General features: G+C 38.3%; 1 pseudogene; it reads right to left on the reverse strand.

Moving 5' to 3' along the window:
• Positions 1-1,288: 1,288 nt before the first annotated feature.
• Positions 1,289-5,441, reverse strand: LOC149264216 (5'-3' exoribonuclease 3 pseudogene; annotated as a pseudogene).
• Between the last annotated feature and the right edge of the window lie 565 nt (positions 5,442-6,006).

Genomic DNA, 6,006 nt, shown 5'->3' on the forward strand with positions numbered 1-6,006 from the left:
ATGTGAATCTATTTATGGGTCATCATAGGGTTGTTATCTGGTCGTTTAAACACTGGGAAAAACAATTTTCTCCTGTGGGTTACTCACTTTTAGTGGGTAACAAATCCAATGCAACAAATATTGGGCATACAGATCATATGATAGAAATAACAAAATATAGTGGGTAACCTTCTGATTATAAGTATGAGGAAATGAGTAAAATCCCTTGCAATTCAGTTGTAAGTCATGGTATGTAGCCAACCAAATAGTGCACATTCAATTCGAGTAGTGAATAGATTCCTTGCAAATCCAGACAAAGAACATTGGCAAGTAGTAAAGTGAATTTTAAGGCACTTCAAATGTACTAGTAATTATTTTTTATCTTTTGATAATAAAAATGTTGCACTTGAAGGTTATAGAGATGCAAAAATGGCTGGAAATATTGACATGAGAAAGTCCACCCCTCGTAATTTATATACTTTTGCAAGTGCAATAGTGTCTTTGAAGTTTAGTTTGCATAAAATAGTAGCCCTAATGACCATAATGAGTTTTGAGTATTGTTAAGAGAACTGGGTTAACTTTCTAAACATCACAAAAGTTACTCATGCATCTCATAACTTTTTATGACAAGCATCATTGTAAATGATTTTGACGAGATGGATTTTTGATCTCATGCAAAACTAATGAATGCATTAAGGATTTGGACAATTTAATCCACAACCTTAAACTAATGAAACAAAAAATAACAACTACAGGATGATCTATCTTGCTCACCTGTCCAAGGAAAAACTTTAGGGGAGGGGTGAGGCTATAATGGATTGTTCATCAGCAACAGTCACTTGTGTGGTGCTTGGATTCTATATTTTTACCCTGCCTGCATATTCCAAAACCAAAACTATAATAATTCTTCTCTTTTTTGTTTTTGGCACGTTTGGTATTCATATTATCAAACTTTAGATGCAACTATTTTCGCAAATTGCTAATGAAGGATTTGCCTATTTAATCCTCCACTTATTTTGCTTAATCCTCACTCCCTTGTTTGTTCTCGATTTAATAAAAAAATAGTTTCTCATAACTTCCATTTTGGGTTTTCTTCCCTTACAATCTATTTTATTTTCCTTCCAACGCAAAATTCTCTGCAAACCAATGACAGCAGTAATACCGCGACTTGTTCAGTAACGAAAATCCTTATGCACAAAGTTGCACAGCATTTACGGCAACTCAAAACTTATTGTACATCTTGACTAATCATTTATAATTTTATGATTTAACAACTTTATAAAAGCGCAACTGGAACAAAACCATAATATAATTAGAATAAAATAATTTATATTAGAATAAAATTGAAATTGCAATCCTTAGACTCTGAATGTTAATGACCGAAGATCGAAATTCAACAAAGACACTGTTGCTAACAGAACACATGATTGTAAAAACTTAGGACACGGGGTTTTTAACGTTTTAGACAAGCTACCAAATTCTAAATACACAATCCTCTAAAGACCTGCTACAGATGACCTGGGCCCAAAAGCCTTGGCCTGTCATTATCGGTCATCATTACTTTTCTGCATTAAAACTGAACATTTATTGAACACTGTGTTCGGAATTTCTGTAAGTTTGTCTCTGATGAATTTCTTGTCCTGCACCCTCAGATGGACGCAGCATTTGGTGTTTATAGGCTGGATATTACTGCTGGTAACCTCCATATCTTGGAAGAACATGGGATTGAGAATTTCTCACTGCGTGCTGACTCCTATTGCCAACTTGCATCATGCTATCCTGATCTAAGTAGGAATTTGTTCTACCATTTTGCTGGTGAATGCCCATTCGTCCTTGGTAGCCATGGTACCCATCAATAGAGACAGAAGACTGAATTTGTTGGTGTGAACTACCATAGCTATGATGATTCTGATTGCCATAGCATCTTTCACCATAACTATTGGAAGCAGATATGGGATAACCCTGCTCATTATTCTTACTGCCCATATATGTTCCACCATAAGAATTGCTAGCAGAGGCTGTATAACCCTGACCATAATTCTCATTGGCATTGTATCTTTCACCTTTATTGTAGGTTCCACGATAAGAATTGCTAGCAGAGGCTGTGTAACCTCGACCATGATTATCATTCCTGTTATGACCATCACCCTTATTGTATATTCCACCATAAGAATTGCTAGCAGCGGCTGTATAACCCTGGCCATGATTCTGACTGCCATTGTATGTTCCACCATAAGAATTGTAAGCAGAGGCTATATAACCCTGACCATGAATCTGACTGCCATTATACACTCCACTGTTATAGTTTTGACAGCTATCTGAAGGATACCTATGTTGATATCCTTGATTATCAGCTCTACTAGGATATGAACTATGACTACAAGGCTTGTTGGTCGGGTACAGAGAGGGTATATCAAGTTTACCTTCTCTAGTGCGAGCTTCATGCTGCATTGGACTCCGCACACTATGCAGTACTTCCTGTAAGCTGTCTGAAGGATATCCATATTCATATCCTTGATTATCAGCTCGTCTTTGAAATGAACTATGGCTATAAGCTTCACGTGTTACCTCCTGTGAGCTACTGTTCCTTAATTGCAGACTGTTTGCAATAAGACGATTAGCAGATTCTCCTAGATGAGGAGCTGAGACGGATCCAGTACGTTGTGGCCTTCCTTGATCACGTGCTTTCCGCCCGTTATCTTCATGCCATAGAGTTGGAGTATTTACATCTTGTTCACATACAGTCTTCTTTGGCATGATTACTCCATTAGGAGGCCTTGTGATGTGTTTGTGTGTTGGTGGGCACTTGTAAATAACAGAAAGCACTTGGTTGCCTGTGATATTTTCCATCCCCTTAATGGGTGAAATGAAGATAGTTGGGCATGCGTCTCCATGGCAAAGGCATAAGAAACCATTCATACCCCCACTAGCTCTAGGATCAATTTTTTCATTTACTTCAAGTCTTTCCTGCCCTGAAAGATGGCTACCTTGCTCATAAATTGAAAAAATATATGGTGCCAAAGGATGACTTACAGTCACAAAACACAAGTCATACATCACACTATTTCTCCGCACTTCCTCTGCTGTCAAAGTGCACTCAACCTTGTTAACCTCCGCGAGTAGGCGAGCTTCATCAATGAAAGGCAATTTTGCAACACCCTGCCAAGCAAAACGTTTACCATTCATGTCAATCTCAAAATCAGTAGGATAAAAGTCAATAATAGGAGACTTTGGATCAGTCATCAAGGGCCTATAATGTTCAGGAAGAGCATTTGAACTTGCAGCTGGAAAAACTCCCATGAGCTGATTAAATGGTTTGAATGGCTTCCCTAGTTCAAAGCTTATCTGCAACCGATCCAAATCCCTCAGATCAGATGCAAACGGAGCATAATGATATGGATAAAACCATTGCCATGAACATACTCCTTGGTAGTAATAACGCAAAACCCAGCACAGTCCTTCAGTATATTTCAAAACAACATCTTTTCGAAGTTTATCTTGTTCTTCTGAAGTGCGGACCATAAATTTTTCATTGTAATACCTTTCTTTCCACCCAGGCTCTCCTAGTCTAACATTATCCTCTTCTGGCGCATCACAATTGAAAAGATCTGATTTTTCTTTAAGTACAGTCTTCAGCTTAAGTTTCAATTCCTCCGAGATATCTTTTTCCTCTCTTTTAAATTCTGCATCAACCTCTTCTTCAGCTCTAACAATGGCTGCAGCAACACCGCCGTGTTGTTCAATAACCCGCCTCAGCTTTCTTGGAGTAACCAGGTGATCTGCACTGCGGATAGTTTGAGCAGTCAGTTGACCATTATTCGATTGCTCCACCTGATATGGTGATAGCTGAGGACCAGAGGCTAAACGTGCTTTATGAAAAGGCATCACTGGAACTATCAATTCAGGATTGATGTTGGGATCCATATTATCCCCATTCCTTTTTTGAGCCTTCTCGCACTTGACCCTTTCCATTTGGCGCTGATGTAGGCGACCCCTCTTTTGAAAGATTTTATCCTCATACAACCCAACAGCCTGAATAAAATGCTCCACTCGCTTCAAAACTGCCTCGCCTGAATCTGTCAAATAACCACCCATAGCCCTGAACTCTTTCTTGTACACAGCCATCAGCAAGTTAATTGCCCCCTCGCGGATTTCCAGTGTAGGCATGTGTGGCAGGAAATCATTGCCAACGAAAAAACAAATAAAGATAAAATCATCAACCAGCCGTTCAAAATCTACCTGAAATGGAGGGTTTGGTATCCTCAAGTCATACTCTAGGTATTCCCTCAAAGTCCAAATGTGCAGAAACTGATAGGGTTTCTTAGGGTTAGGGTTTTCTTCCCCGCCTTTCTCATCAAACTCTCCACTTTTTCGCTTGGCTTTTCCTTCACATTCAGCTGCCAGGTGCCCAATCTGGCCACACAAGAAACATTTATCTTGTTGCCCGGGTGTGAAGACAACCTCCCTGAGAATTGAGAAATGCACCTCGTGAGTTGCCAAAGCCAACATAATCAGATCAGCATCCAGGCCGTATAAGCAGTGCCGTGTGTTTGGGTCAAACCCAGGAAGATTTCTTTGAAGACGAATATATGACATTATTTTATGCTCTCCTTCCCCAGGAACATTTGCATCAGAGAGTATTACCTTTATATTCCGCCATCCAGGATCATAATTTAACCTGAGATGTATGTAATACTGCAGAGCTATAGATAATGTGGCCATAAATTCCGTACCTGGTGTAATAACATTCGAATCATATGCCTCAGACTTTTCTTTTGGGGTGAGTATGTGTCCCTCTGCTTCAAATTCTCTTCTCAGCCTTTCCTCTTCTGCAGCCGCATCAGCTGCATCTTTTGCCGCCCTGAAACGTCGAGAGCGCTGTTGATTCATCTTTGCTCTTGGTGCAACGCCATCGATTGCCATATACAAAAGCTTCCTGGGGCGCACTATTGCAAACAGCCTGTCTATGTAATCGAACATACACTGATATACCTCATCATAAGTTGAAGGCGAAGGCCGATCTTCAGGATGAAAACAGGGGTGAATAATTCCATTCATATCCAGATATAGATTATCATACTCCAAATTATTGGGATTTGGTTTGGTGGTGTCAATGGGTATAGTGACGCCGTTGATCTGCACTGCCTCCTCCTCCACAACATCTACTACAACCATCGGAAATTTATCCGACAGCCACCGATAGAACGCCGGAACACCCATCTTTTCCCCTCCAAGATCTCCTTAAAAATGTGCAATATATATCCAGATGTTGGCTCGCGCGCGCCCCCTGGTTCAAGAACTGTACCAGGATCCGGTGTTATAAGTTACACCCCCTGTGATAAATAGGTACGCGCCCCCTCGGCTCTGAAAAAATCTCCCTGCCTAAGAATGAAAGATAACCTGAGAACCGTGGCCCTTGAGCTTCACAGGCGCCCTACAAAGTAGGGTATATATGCGTAATGTGAAAATCAAAATATCATAATGAATCGGAATGGCGTGCAACTTCGTGTCGGTTTCATAGTTGGAAGATAGGGTTGGGTTCGGAAAAAAATAATTAATTTTATTATTTTAATTACATTGATAAATAGATGTATTTATTCCCATAATATTTCGGAATATTTATAATAATATACATAAATTAGAATATTATAATAATATAAATAAAGGCATATTTTCAAAGTATAATAATATAAATAAAGACATATTTTCAAAGTAGTTACATCATTTTTGTTTTTAGTAGTAGTGGATGATAAAAATTTAACTTTCACAAAATATTTTAGAATATTTATAATAATATAAAAATCAAATGTTGAGATTTGAGTTTTATTTCAAATGTAATTATGTCATTATTGCCTTTTCAATAAAAGACATTAAAAAATTAACTTTCTTTAACATAATAATAATATTCTAGTATGTTCATATTCTAGTATGTTCATAATAATATAGACAAATCAAAGATTAAGATTTGATATTTATTTCCAAAGTGGTTATGTTTTTTTGCTCTTTTAATTAAATTGATTAATTAAA

This window comes from Pinus tabuliformis, chromosome 6, assembly GCF_031772625.1.
Source record: "Pinus tabuliformis cultivar Carrire ecotype Pingquan chromosome 6, CPIR1, whole genome shotgun sequence".
Classification (NCBI taxonomy): domain Eukaryota; kingdom Viridiplantae; phylum Streptophyta; class Pinopsida; order Pinales; family Pinaceae; genus Pinus; species Pinus tabuliformis.